Source organism: Lissotriton vulgaris, chromosome 9 (assembly GCF_964263255.1).
Source record: "Lissotriton vulgaris chromosome 9, aLisVul1.2, whole genome shotgun sequence".
Taxonomy (NCBI): Eukaryota; Metazoa; Chordata; class Amphibia; order Caudata; family Salamandridae; genus Lissotriton; species Lissotriton vulgaris.
In genome coordinates, this window is record NC_141697.1 from 479,818,555 (window position 1) to 479,832,933 (window position 14,379).

General features: G+C 45.1%; 1 protein-coding gene across 4 annotated transcripts in view; it reads left to right on the forward strand.

Moving 5' to 3' along the window:
* Nucleotides 1-1,030: 1,030 nt before the first annotated feature.
* Nucleotides 1,031-14,379, forward strand: part of PPP2R5E (protein phosphatase 2 regulatory subunit B'epsilon) — a 466,786-nt gene continuing 453,437 nt past the window's right edge. Inside the window, exon 1 of one of the 4 annotated variants that reach the window (XM_086937936.1) lies at nucleotides 1,031-1,328. The gene's annotated coding sequence lies outside the window, so the exon portion shown is untranslated. The remainder of the gene's footprint in view (nucleotides 1,329-14,379) is intronic. The other 3 variants (XM_086937938.1, XM_086937937.1, XM_086937939.1) reach the window with 3 other exon arrangements.

Consider the following 14,379-nt stretch of genomic DNA (forward strand, 5'->3'; position numbering starts at 1 on the left):
CAGTTTATATTAGAGGGATTGCAATCTATGAGCTACGGGGAGAAAAGTGATCTCTGTGCAAAAAATAATAAGCCATTTTCTATTTACCAAAAAATACACATTTCTGATCTGTATGTTACGCGATGTGCTTTGCAGGAGGCACTTTAATGCTCTATGATACTTTGAGTCAAACCTGCGAGTAAACCAAAAACGATTTCGTCAGCAAGTGCTTTAACCACCTCGATAATCTTACCCTTATTGTTATCCTCTGAAAAATATTGGGCACACAAAGATCTCTGCAGAAGGTGCCTTAACGCTATACGATATTTAGTGAGCCAGAACGGGTTCACTGTCACGTTTATCCTTTTTTCAAATTTCTTTGCAGCCGAGTTTTAAAAACACATAAATGTAGAAGTTGATAGTCGGACTCATGTTTTTCAAGACTCCGCTTTTCTTGCGGTTCCACCTTTTTCCGTTGCTACACCTTCACGTCCATGTTATGGTTCCTGCAGTAGTGTATTTTTTCATGTCCAGCACTGCACTCTTGCATTGTGTTTTTCTATCCGTGCTTTCAGTTTTCCTTGCTTCCTCCTTTCTTTCTTGCATTGTCGCTTTTCTCTCTATTGCACTGGGTCAAAGCCTGATGATGGAAAAAAATCAGCCTGGTGAGAAGAAACGAGCCTGACGACTTAATAAATTGCACCGATGCTCCCTCTCTCCGGCTACTCTTCTACATTTCCTCGCTTGTCTTTCAGTCCCTCTAACCCTATTCCTTTTATAGAAATTTGTACCACACGCCCAGAGCTTCCATTGGATTCCGTGGTCCCGCTGCATACAGCATCATGCACGCTGCTTAGCCCAAACATAGCAACCAAACACAACACAGCTTGAATATAGTCCCCGCACAGGAAGCCGTTCTTGTTCTTCCCCAGTCTCTCGGTTCCACTGGTCTCTATGTCTCTTGCTCCGCCTCTTGTGACCTTCTCACCCAATAGTGGCCGGAGGCGCACAGCAAGCCCAATGCAGGAAAGGGCGGGGTTTGCTGTTCTCTACTACGCATGCTCGGGAGCCTGAAGTGACGTGCATGTCACGTGACGTCAGCGTCGTCGCTAGGTCGTTTCCTGTGATGGGAACTGGTCGCTGCCTCTGATGGGACCCGCAGGATCCTTGGAGTAACAGGAAGGAGCTGGGGCTGGACAGAGGCCTACACAGCGCTGCCGCAGCCCGAGGGGATCCGCGCCGGGAGCCGTAGCCCGCCCCGGAGGAGCCCTGACACGCAAGGCCCCCGCCGCCTGTCCGCACCTTCCTTACCCTAGCAGCACCTCTGAGCCTGGATCAGCAGCTTCAAGGTAACCCCGGTTTCCCAGGCAATAGGGCAATCGGAACCAGACTTTGCCTTGAAAATCTCACACCACGGCCTAGTGCATTTGCTCTTGAGTGTGTACTGTGCATGATTGGGCATCTCCCCGCCCCCTGCGGCCTAGTGTAGGAACTCTGCAGGGTGCACTGCTTGACTATGCCCAATGAACACTCCACTTTTTGGCCTAATGCTGGTGCTCTGCAGGATGCACAGTCCATATTGTACCTCTTTGAACGTTATGTGCCGCTTTGGCATGGTGCAGGAGTGTTGCACGGTACACTGTGCATTATCGTGCCTCTGAACGCACAATCTCAGATTGTATTAACTAAAGGGGAAATACTTCTGCTCTGTTATTAAAAACGGGGATAAGGATTCACAGAAGTGTGATTTGAGAGCCCCTAACTTCTTTAATTATTTAGCTCTAGACTGTTTTACCCGAACCCAACGCACTAAATACCTGACAATATCGTTAGGAGGCTGCAACGCGACAGATCACCTACATCTAAAGTTTGATTATGTGTTAAAAACAGATATTTGTCGTTGTTCACTAACCGCGTCATTCACGCACCCAAACATGGAAAAAAGTGGTTTGCATGCTTAAAAAGTAGAATGCCATATGCTGCTTATCTATAACCCCACATTTGCAGTCCTATTTTAAAATAAAAAAGTCCTTTCACTGTTTTAGGACATGTATTTAAGGTGTGCAATCCTTGCAGCTTGTTTAGGTAATATGCCTGCGGGGTTAACAAATGATCAACCTATCGTTTCAGTTCCCACGGGTTGACTCAGCCGTTCATTCTTCTAAGTCGACAAAATGACTGCCTTAGGTTCAGCAATAGTAAATATCTGTGTTTTCCAGAACAGCGTAACTGTAAAGCCGTGGCAATAACATGTGCACCACAGACTCATATTTTCAGCACACATGTCACCCAGGGCATGCTCTAGTTAGCCTAACAAGATACAGTGCAACTAACCTCACATACTTGGCAGCTCTATTGCAGGATATACTTTTTCGGTAGAAACCAGAGACCTGCAGATATTGTGAAACTAATCGGTGTGCATCGGGACCATGTAGCTCGCTCTTGGAGTATACATCACTTCCAGCCTATTAGAAGGCACAGAGTGCCTTCTGCTCTCAATAGTTATCAATTGTTGTAAACGTGTACAGATTTTGCGCAACTCTTATTTAGTTGTAATATTTGCGGTACTTCTTTTAAGGTGATTGTCTATTTTATTTGTTAGTCACACAGCTTCTGCTATGAGCCATGCTTCATTGACTCACTTTTGTTTTGTGTTACCCATCCACTACGCCCATCTTGCTGTGTTCTGATTCTGTTCTTTTTACTGCTTTTCTGTTCAAAATAGTATTACCATAAATAAATGAATTCATAAGATTTTTCTCCCGAATCTCATGCCCTGTACCTCGTGCAGGGAGCTGCTAGGATATGGTGATGAGTCTAGAAGTGCTCTTCTCGACAGTATAACGCGCACATGCCTAATACAGAAATGTTAGCGGGACTTAGTCCAGTGGGCAATGTTGGAACAGGTTTAGAGCGCTCATCATGTTTTAGTGATGTGCCTTTAAACACCATGATGAGACTGATAAAGGCTGTAAGAAGAGAGAGTTCTCCCAGATACTTTAAGGCCCAGAGGAGGGAGACAAACCAAGTAAAAAGGAAACAGAGCCTCTGTGGGGACCTATATTTCTTTTAACATTGAATATATTCAAATGGTTAGTATGAAAGATGCCAAAGAGAGATACTTTGAAATATTATTCAAACATGAAAAATTTTATTAAACTGTTTTATCATTTTTTAAAAGTTTTTTAGAGGCACTTGTACAAAAATATATTTCATTGTTACTGTGCAAATCAACATTTTTACATACATTTGATGGTAATCCTATCATTCAAGGTGCCCTCTAATAGCAGTTGATCCTAATGATCAAGAACACAGACTCACACGTCAATCACACATTTTCAATGAAGACAAAGGGACATACCTAACAACATGAACACATAAGCAAAATTATACATAACATTAGACTGACACAAGTGGTAGCTCTAAGGTGTACTTAAAAGGGTACGTATAGGAACCTAGGTGGTTTGGTTCTATTGGTTATGATGTAATTAACCAGATCGTATCCAAGGCAGTGGATGTTGGGCCGACGTACGTTTCGGTGAAGATCACCTTCCTCAGGGCCAAAGACAACGAGTAAACAAATAAGTAATATAAAGTCTTAAAAGTATGAGGGCATAGTACAAGATTCTGAAAAACAGAGAATAAAAGAATTTTGAGTATCATGATCTCTTTTGCTTTTTTACATCATGGTTTTAATCTATGGCATCATATATGTACAGATCTACTTTTAAATTTCTGAAATTAAATAAAAGCGCATAGCTAAATACACATCTTTCTGAGTAAAGGTTAGATAGACCATAGGTGTTATGCGTCCACATGGTGAGGAGATGAAAGGAAAGGACAAAGACATATACCCAATAGATCTGGTTCACCCTAAGTGATGATACACTAAGTGCCAGGAGCATGCAGTGCTTTTAGGATGTATATTGAAGTGTTATTATCTAAAGTTGACATAAGGCAAAAAAGGCTTTACCTATAATATGGAGAATCTAGGCATGTGATAGGCAAGTTTCTGTCCGGACTCTTTAGAGTATATGCTAAAAAGATATACAAAATGCAAAAGAAGTCTGTAGTATTTTGAAGAATGGAAAATTATTTTATTAATACTAGAGAGGTTGGTAGTAAATTACCTCAGTATGCAAGCCACTTGCCCTTAAGTTTTCTACTGTTTCATCCTCCCGGGGGACTTGGGGGAACAGGGGAGTAGTAGCTGTATAGGTACAAATATATGAATTGATCAGTGGACTAAGACAGGGCTAAGAGTCAGTTTTTCCCAGATGGTGGGTTGATTACCTGTTTGTGCGTGTTACGCGTTGATTTTATGACAGAGACACGAGTTGTTTGATGTTTGGCGCCATAATCTGCACAGTGAGATAAACAAACAAATATGCAAGAGTGGGATTTGGTAACTAAAATAAAAGAGCGCGCAGTGGTAGTGGGAGCTGTTCTACGATTTAGACTGCTTTGATGCAAAAAGATCTAGAATTATAGAACGCTACAAGGTTTTAGGTCAATTTAATTACAGGTGGAAACAGCTACGAGGTAGTTTGCGTTTAACGAAGAAAAAGATGGTAACACAGCTTTAAATTTTGGCTGCAGCTCATTAAAAAAATGCAGCAACTTCTTTGCATGCTGCGGGGTAAGGTGGGTTAAACGGTTCAGGGTGGCTCGTCGTACCTGTATTTTGACGTTCTGATCTCGTATGCGGCGCTTCCAAAGGTTCAGCTCTACGTCGCCAGTTAATGTAAATGGCTGTGTCTAGAAGTGATAAGGCATAACAGTCAGGTAAATACTACTTGGACTCAGCCAAAAATGCTATCCGGGGGAGTGGTTAATGTGTTACGGCTGATACAGCATGGTTTAGAGTTACGAGGGGCTCATAACAGCAAAGTGCAGTTAGGCGCTCGAGCAGGATGCGATAGAGAGCGTCTCTTACCTTCCTCTTGAGGTGCTGCTGCCGCGACCAGGGGTTCTGGGGACAAGTTTCCTCTGTGGAGGAAGTACTAGTGTGGGAGGCGGTTTAAATTTAATCCAGTAAGTGGGACCAGATGAGAGGTCGCTGACAGAGAGGTAGGACTAGTACTATGTTTTGAAGGGAAACATAGTTAAAGGGCTTGGGCTAAACTTGCGTGCACTGTGGCAGCCATATTGTAATGTCACTGTTTTAGGACATGTATTTAAGGTGTGCAATCCTTGCAGCTTGTTTAGGTAATATGCCTGCGGGGTTAACAAATGATCAACCTATCGTTTCAGTTCCCACGGGTTGACTCAGCCGTTCATTCTTCTAAGTCGACAAAATGACTGCCTTAGGTTCAGCAATAGTAAATATCTGTGTTTTCCAGAACAGCGTAACTGTAAAGCCGTGGCAATAACATGTGCACCACAGACTCATATTTTCAGCACACATGTCACCCAGGGCATGCTCTAGTTAGCCTAACAAGATACAGTGCAACTAAACTCACATACTTGGCAGCTCTATTGCAGGATACACTTTTTCGGTAGAAACCAGAGACCTGCAGATATTGTGAAACTAATCGGTGTGCATCGGGACCATGTAGCTCGCTCTTGGAGTATACATCACTTCCAGCCTATTAGAAGGCACAGAGTGCCTTCTGCTCTCAATAGTTATCAATTGTTGTAAACGTGTACCACCTAACACTACTAGTTTAATAAAAATTATTTATATAGCCCATTGCAGCTTTATTCAGACGTTTCTGAATGAAAGTTGGGGAAAGTGTAAACTTTAAGTTGCATTTACATTGAAATGTGACAATACCACATATTTTAGAACATTTTAGTACCTATACAGTTTGGCTGTTACCTGGACCTACATCATTTTATTCTTCTACTCACTGTATCTGTAATTATCAATCATTTTTATAAAGTAAAAGTAAAAAAAAGTAGTGCGTAAATACAGCTCCGCCCGCACAACCAAGTGCGTCTCACAACCATCTGTGCAAGACATTTCTTTTATCAGTACATCAATTTTAAACATTTCAGGTATACTATAAAAATGTAAACGAAGATTCAATTGCAGCTGCCTTATATATGAAGGAAGATGTATCTTGTAAAAATCGTTGTTCAGCTTTCAAAACAAAGCAATAGCCTGGCTGATGAGGGTTATGAACCCGAAATCGGTCCAAAGATGCTTGTTTCCGGTCCATGGAAGACATGGCTTGGCAGTTCGGACTGGACTGTTCCCATGAGGCACAGGATCAGACTGATTTGCATATGGCCATGTCTGAACTGGGGTGGTGGAGTGAGCTAAAGAATAATGATGGATTAAACCCAGATCAGTTGACTGGGGGTGAGTGTTTGATTTGCTCAAACGCTCCGTCCATCATCCCCTTTGGTATCAGTTTTTAAAACAAGCACTGGAAATGTCAATAGGTCTGGGTTATGAATGAAAGTGCCTTTTGCGTCATTGATGCATTCAGGCACTCTATTCAATACAACTTTATTCGACTAAAACAATAGACCAAAGTACATAGAAAATATTACACATGGCTGTAAGCACTCAAGAAAATAAAATCATTTTACAGTGAAAAACAGTTACAAATGTGTGTAAAAATTACAAAGTTTAAGAACACATCGAGAAGTGTGCCAGATGTCCATACTTTGGATGAGCAAGGAGATACAAATTAATAGTCCGGTTTCAATGTGCTGTATAATATTGTTGGCGGGAACTGCATTTGAAGCATGTAAAGGGTAGATAGAAAGAGGACAAACATCAAAAGAGGGTCCGCCATGCACTCCAAATATCCCCTATTGATAAGCAGTATCTTTGCCTAATCTATATGAAAAAAAACACTATTCATAGCAACTCTGACCAACTAGCCCAGCATAGTGTCTCGCCCTTAGTGCTGCTTTCAAAAAAGAGCAGACGATCATTTTGGGAGAGCACAGAGATTGTAAATGGAGGAGGGTTGGTCTACAGCAGCGGAGGCCAAGCCTCCTTAGTAAGGGTCTTAAAAAGTGCCTTCTTGCTACGCTGTGCATATTACAGAAGAACATAAAGTGCATTAATGATTGCTCTGAATGATTAGCGCTGGGGCAGGAGGAAACTAAGTTCACCCCGGAATCAGAAAAACGTTCAATGAAAAAAGACAAATAAATCGTCCCTGCTCTGAAGTGGGAAAGAAGAGACCGCTCCCACCTTGACAATTCATCGAGAAGTACAGTGGGAAAATGTCTGTGAATAAATCAGTCAAGTCAATGGATTTATATAGCGCGCTACATACCCATAGGGTCTCAAGGCGCTTGAGGAAGGGTGGGGAGTTACTTGTCGAATATCCAAGTTTTAAGTTGCTTTCTGAATGATAGGTGGTTCTGAGTAAGACGAAGGTGAGTGGAAAGTGAGTTCCAGGTTTTAGCTGCCAGGTAGGAGAAGGATCTACCTCCCATGGTGGTTTTGTTGATGCGAGGTATAGTGGCCAGGGCTTGGTTGGAGGATCGTAGCTGACGGGAGGGGGTGTAGAAGGACAGTCGTGTGTTGAGGCATTCGGGTCCAAGTCCGTAAAGTGCTTTGTGTGCGTGGGTAAGGAGGCGGAAAGTAATCCTCTTATTTACGGGGAGCCAGTGGAGGTTTTTCAGGTGACCAGAGATGTGTTCTTTACGCGGGATGTCTAGTATGAGCCTGGCTGAAGCGTTCTGGATGCGTTGGAGTTTTTTCTGGAGTTTTGCGGTGGTACCGGCGTATAAGGTGTTTCCGTAGTCCAGGCGGCTCGTGACCAGTGCGTGGGTTACCGTTTTTCTAGTTTCGGTGGGGATCCAGCAAAATGTTTTTTTGAGCATGCAAAGAATGTTGAAGCAAGATGAAGAAACGGCGTTGACTTGTCTGGTCCGAGAGTGAGGAGTCCAGGATGACGCCCAGGTTCCGTGCGTGGTCCGTCGGGATGGGTGCTTTTCCAAGGGCTTCTGGCCACCAAGAGTCATCCCAGGCGGATGGGGAGTTGCCTAATATGAGGACTTCTGTTTTGTCTGAGTTCAGTTTCAGACGGCTGTGCTTCATCCACTCGGCTACTTCTTTCATTCCTTCGTGCAAGTTGGTTTTGGCGGTGTTAGGGTCTTTGGTGAGTGAGAGGATCAGTTGAGTGTCGTCAGCGTAGGAGATGATGTTGAGATTGTGTTGGCGAGCGATGGCCGCAAGGGGGCTCATGTATACATTGAAGAGGGTGGGGCTGAGTGACAATCCTTGTGGCACGCCGCAAATGACTTCAGAGGCCTCTGACTTGAATGGTGGGAGGCGGACTCTCTGGGTTCTTCCGGTGAGGAACGAGGTGATCCATTCCAGTGCTTTTCCTTGGATTCCGACGTTTTTAAGGCGCTGTAGAAGGGTGCTATGACAGACTGTGTCGAAGGCAGCGGAGAGGTCGAGGAGGATGAGGGCGACTGTGTCTCCATTGTCCAGTAGAGTTCGAATGTCGTCTGTTGCTGCGATAAGTGCGGTCTCAGTGCTGTGTTTGACTCGGAAGCCGGACTGTGAGGGGTCAAGGGATTTGTTGGTTTCGAGGAAGGTGGCGAGCTGGTTGTTGATAGCTTTCTCGATGACTTTGGCCGGGAATGGAAGAAGCGAGATGGGGGGGTAGTTTTTGAGTTCGGTGGGGTCCGCTGTGGGTTTTTTCAGAAGGGCGCTGCGTTCGGCGTGTTTCCAGCTTTCTGGGAAGGTGCCGGATTTGAGGGAGCAGTTGATGACGTCTCGGAGGTGTGGTGCTATGATGGAGTCTGCTTTGTTGAAGATGTGGTGAGGGCATGGGTCAGTTGGGGATCCTGAGTGGATGGAGTTCATCAGGCGGATGGTGTCCTCAGAGGAGATTGGGTTCCAGTCGTTAAGGATGTTCAAGGGGGGTGGAGGTCCTGCAGAAGGTTGGGTGGGTTGGTCTCCGGGTCGGTTGTCGAAGCTGTTGTGGATGTCTGCGATTTTGTTGTGGAAGAACGAAGCTAGGGAGTCGCAGAGGGCTTGGGAGGGGGTGATGTCGTTGGAGTTGGCTGATGGGTTGGTAAATTCTTTGACGATGTTGAATAATTCCTTGCTATTGTGGGCGTTGTTATCTAGTCGATCCTTGAATGCGGCTTTCTTGGCAGATCGGATTAGTTGGTGGTGTATGCGGGTGGCGTTTTTGAAGGCGTCCCTGGTGCTGGAGTTTGGGTCTTTTTTCCAGGCCTTCTCGAAGGAGCGACAGAGTTTCTTTGATTTCTTAAGATCATCGTTGAACCAGGAGGCGTTTTTGCTGTCTAGTTTGCTTTGACGTTTTTTCAACGGTGCTAGGATGTCGGCGCTGTTGGATAGCCATTGGGTGAGGTTAATGGCTGCTTGGTTGGCGTTCGATGAGTGGGCAGGGGGGTTTAGAAGAAGCGATGAGGAGATCTGGTCGATGGTGATTTTGTTCCAGCTTCTTCGCAGGGTGGGTTGAGGATGGTTGTGGATTGTGGTCTTATTGTAGGTAAAGTGGACGCAGCTGTGGTCCGTCCAATGAAGAGCTGTGGTGTGACTGAAAGAGACATGTTTGCTGGAGGTGAAGATGGGGTCGAGTGTGTGACCTGCAATGTGGGTGGGGGTGGTGACAAGTTGTTTGAGCCCGAGGTTGGTAAGATTGTCCAGAAGGGTGGTGGCGCTGCTGTTGTTGCATTTTTCCAGGTGAAAATTGAGGTCTCCCAATAGAATGTAGTCCTGGGAGGGGAGGTCGTGTGGGGTGATAAAGTCAGTGATGTCGTCACTGAATTGTGCACGGGGTCCTGGAGGCCGGTAGAGGAGGGTGCCTCTGAGTGTGGTCTTGGGGTCGGTGTGGATCTGGAAGTGAAGGTGTTCGGCGCTGGCAAGGTTGACGTCTGAACTGGTTGAGATGCGGATGGAGTTCTTATGGACGATAGCGATGCCTCCTCCTGTTTGCTTGATGCGGTCCTTACGGATGATCTTGTATCCTTCCGGGATGGCAATGGTGATGTCTGGGGCTGAAGAGGCATTCATCCATGTTTCTGTTAGGAAGGCGACGTCCGGTGAGATGGTGTCTAGTAGATTCCAAAGGTCGATGGCATGTCTGTGGACCGAGCGGGTGTTGAGCAGGATGCATTTTAGGTGGTTGGTGTCAGGTCTCTGATTGGTGTTGGTGGATGAGGAGTTGGTTTTGGTGCTGTCGAACTTGCAGGAGTTGCAAGAGAAGGGTCCATGGGTGTGTCCAGGAGCGGCTTGGATGCAGTTGGGGGAACGGCCGGGGTTAAGGGCTAGTAGGGAGGTGGCATCGTAAGTGATGCGAGTAGACAGGGCATTACGGGAACCAGGGGGTCTGGCGCTGGGCGCGGTCCAGGCGCGGATGGGCGTAGACGGGCTTACCTTTGGCGCACCTTCGGCGCAACTGGGGCGCGACCGCTGCGCGTGATCGCTGCGCGCAAATGCTACTGTCATAAGTGGATAGTGGAAGGGGAGGGGCGAGGCAGGCTCAGCTGGGAGGCGGGAGCGTGATTGGAGGGACGGGCTTGGACGTCACAAGAAGCAAATGGCTGCAACAAGAACAAAAACTTAACGCAGGGAGAGGTTGGGGCAAGCAGTGGAGCGCTATTACAAAAACATATATTTTACTAATGAAATGGCTGAGACAAAGTAGCGCTATGATCACAGCACATTAAAAGTAACAAGCGGCGCTATGAAATTGAGCACAGTGCAAACAATAAAGCAGCAAAGCAGCGCTGAGGACAGAGCACGTTTAATACACAATGCGGCGCTATGGTAATACAGCTGGAAGAATGCAAAGATCACAAGCAGCGTAGGAGAAGCGCTACGATACCCAGGTGGACAGAGGGGAGCAACCGGATCTGCACGAGTCAGGACGGTCACAGCTCTCGGAGGGGAGGGGTCGGCCTAATCTATCTGTGGGAGGCAGGCTCAGCTGGGAGGCGGGAGCGTGATTGGAGGGACGGGCTTGGACGTCACAAGAAGCAAATGGCTGCAACAATAACAAAAACTTAACGCAGGGAGAGGTTGGGGCGAGCAGTGGAGCGCTATTACAAAAACATATATTTTACTAATGAAATGGCTGAGACAAAGTAGCGCTATGAACACAGCACATTAAAAGTAACAAGCGGCGCTATGAAATTGACCACAGTGCAAACAATAAAGCAGCAAAGCAGCGCTGAGGACAGAGCACGTTTAATACACAATGCGGCGCTATGGTAATACAGCTGGAAGAATGCAAAGATCACAAGCAGCGTAGGAGAAGCGCTACGATACCCAGGAGGACAGAGGGGAGCAACCGGATCTGCACGAGTCAGGACGGTCACAGCTCTCGGAGGGGAGGGGTCGGCCTAATCTATCTGTGGGAGGCAGGCTCAGCTGGCTATAAAAGCTATTTAAAGTGCTAGCTATAAAAGTGCAACACCAAGAGTTCAGATAATTTGTGTTTCAGCTAATGTTTGCACGGTGGTCCTTAACCAAACGTTTTTTCACCTCTGTCCTAATGTTTTTGGGGATGCGAGTGGGTTTGGTAAACCACCAAGCTATACCGAGGGCTCCAAAAATATCCTGTATGTAGCTCAACGAGGGTATAAAGCGTTCCCTATCCAGCATCTTACAGTCAGATATAATATCGCTGCAGAGTTTAGCAGCAGAGTTCAACCATACGCTGACCCATAATAAGAGGCACCAGTTGGATCTTGTCCCCGATAAACCCTCATTTAATTCGAGAAGAGTAATAAGACTGGGGGTGGACGAAGGGGTACATAAGAACTGTCGTAAGAAATACTTTTCCTTGTTCTGGAGGGAACCGCATTTGCTGAAACCCCATACTCCAGCACTCTAGGTACCTGCACTAATAATGCATTGTAAATTATAGACTTTCGAAGGAGGAAACACTGACTCCCATATTTGCGGTATAATAAGGTTACAGATTGTGGCCACAGTTTTGTTTAGTTTCAAACTGGCCTGTCCATGATGGGGGGTTCCATGATCCTGTTGAATTAAAATGTAGTCCTAAATAAAAAGTCATCTACAGTCGTCAGAGTGCCAATTAATTGTAATTTTCGTTCACCAAAATTTACCTGGGACACAAGACATAAGATGCGATTTAGAGTAATTGGTATTTAAATTCAAGTTGTGCATAAAGGAAGCAAAGCTATCCACCTGATGTCTCAGTGCTTTTGGGGTGAGGGCGAACAGTACCACGTCGTCCGCATATAATAAGGCAGGAATAAGAGAACCTGTGATTCTAGGAATGTCTGTGTGGGAAGAAGACCAGCGTGGTGTTAGTCCGTTAATATATAAAATAAACAATAAGGGTGCCAGAATACAACCATGTATCACTCCAGTCTTTAGAGGGAATTTAGAAGGAAGCTCCCCAAGACAATTTATACGAACCCGGGCTGAAAGATCAAAATGCAGAAAATAAAGAAAATTCACCATATGAGGGTCCACGCCTTGGTCCTGCAACGTTAACCAAAGTTTGGTTCTGTTCACTGAATCAAAGGAGGTGGATAGGCCCATAAAAGTTAAATAAATAGGGGAACGCTTGGCCTTAGTATATTTGGAAATGATCAGGGCAATGAAAGGTTCAGGCATTGCTTGGTGGTTCCTAATTTTGGCCGACTCGACCAAACGGTCATAAATGGCTCTGCCGATTATTTCAATTGTGCTATTGATGAGAGAAATAGGTCGAAAAGCACTTGGGCGACATACAATCACCCTTTCTAAATATGGGGATTATTGTTGCGGTGGACCATGAAGGAGGAATAATTGTAGATAATGAGGAGTTAAATGGGTTCATAATAAGAGTACTCCCAGATCTTGGACATAGATTTTAACAAGTTTATTGGTACCCCGTCTGGACCTGGAGCTTTCCCACCCGTACTATGGTGAATAGCCAACTCGACTTCCTCCAAGGTTAACAAAAAGAGGGAGGAATTCCGCAGTCGACTACAGAGAGTAGTGGACAGATTTGGCTCATCTTTAGTGATAAGTGGAAACCAAATGGGTAACCCAGTCTGTGTCTGAAATATTATTTTGCAGTGGAGGGTTGATAGGAGAGTTCCTTGAACAGATTGATTTTATTATGTCCCAAAAGGTTTTGCTCTCCTTTCCTCGTGACACGCACTCCAAAAGTTACCAGTCTTATGTGCATACTTTGCTCCTCTTATGAGTAAGTGCAATTTTATATTCAGTGTGAGCCAGGGAAATATCTGCCTTTATCCTGGGGCAGGAATTGAAGGCTTTTCTCAGCTTCCAGTTTGCCCGGGAACAGACCCTGTCAAATCATTTTGGGTCTGAATTTGAGCTGCAAATTGGTTTGAGCATGGAGTCCCTCGTGATTGTTTGCCCATTATAGTGGGAGGCCGTAGATCCCTCTACACTGTCTGATAGGCAGTAAATGAATTTGTTTAAGTGTGATTTGAGCGAGTAAGTATTGACTCTTTTGGGTTTCTCATATGCCAGACTAATTGAAAGCCAGCCGTGGAATGATGCGTGATAGTAGCGAAGTTACTGCCAAGGGCAAGGTGCTTGAGTGGTAGAAATATGTGAGTGCTCAAAGCGCTATGATCTGTGGGCAGAATCTCACATTTGGAAAGCCGCAATAAAAATCGGGGATGACAAACATATAATCAATGAGGGAAGTTCTCCCCCCTCCTCTAAATGACGTCAACATGTTACAAGCTCCCCCCTAAAATTTAAGTAAGTCAACCAGGCCGTTGGCCATAAGGTGTTTAGAAAGTTCTGCGCCCCTTGCGTCTTGAATAGTGCAAAGCCTGTTCGTGTCAAAATCTTGCGGCTTGTGACCCCCTCTAATCTTGGCATTAAAATCACAGCGAAGAAACAAAAAAAACTTGGGATGCTCGGTTGTTAGCCTTGGATTGGAGTAGGAATATGAAATTAGGCACTCAATACGTCATCATGTCTCATGTTTACACTCATGCAAACATCCATTTGTCTGATTCTTTCTTGCATTTACCCATCTCACACAACCCTTGTAAAACACCCACAAATTCAACAACATATGTGAGCCAAAATAAAAAAAATACAAGTAGTAAAAAGAAAATGTGCTGCTGCGTAAGCATGGCGGGCATATGCTTGCAGTAACAAAACTAAACATAGGTGCAAGTGTTCAGCTTACAGTGGCACTGCGCATAGTCTGTTTTTTATCAGTTCCAACATGGCTGCCACGTTTAGAACTAACATATTGGCTATCCTGGAATCTGCAAATTAAATAAGCAGCATGCTAGCGGCCCGTTGGTGCTTCCTGGTGAGCTGCAGTATCATCTTAAGAACATTTTAAAAGAGATTCAAAGTAATGAAAGGGGGGCTATAAAAGGAGAAAAACGAAAGGACTGACCAGCCAACCCTGACACATTAGCACTTTAACTTTCGAGTGGATGTGCATATGTAATCACAAAATGGCATAGAGAGCCAGTGACTGATGT